Source organism: Penaeus monodon, chromosome 21 (genome assembly GCF_015228065.2).
Source record: "Penaeus monodon isolate SGIC_2016 chromosome 21, NSTDA_Pmon_1, whole genome shotgun sequence".
Classification (NCBI taxonomy): Eukaryota; Metazoa; Arthropoda; class Malacostraca; order Decapoda; family Penaeidae; genus Penaeus; species Penaeus monodon.
In genome coordinates, this window is record NC_051406.1 from 38,358,257 (window position 1) to 38,358,478 (window position 222).

The window sequence follows — 222 nt, forward strand, 5'->3', positions numbered from 1 at the left end:
AGATGTGGAGTTTGGGAGTTAATATCTGGCGAGTGCATCTGTACTATACTGAATTCCCATTAGTTGCAATGGTAAATAAGAGATTCACACATTACAATCAAATGAAACAAGGAACAATTTTGCAAGGTTGGTTGGCAATGTGAAACAAAATCAAGTAATTCCTTTCGTTCTATATATTCCTTCAGCTCGTTTTACCTGGTAACTTCCAGGATATACTTTATA

The 222-nt window shown here is 35.1% G+C and overlaps 1 protein-coding gene across 2 annotated transcripts in view; it reads right to left on the reverse strand.

The window, feature by feature from the left end:
* LOC119586466 (40S ribosomal protein S5) overlaps window positions 1-222 on the reverse strand; it is a 6,094-nt gene that overhangs the window by 5,374 nt on the left and 498 nt on the right. The gene's annotated exons all lie outside the window — the stretch shown is intronic.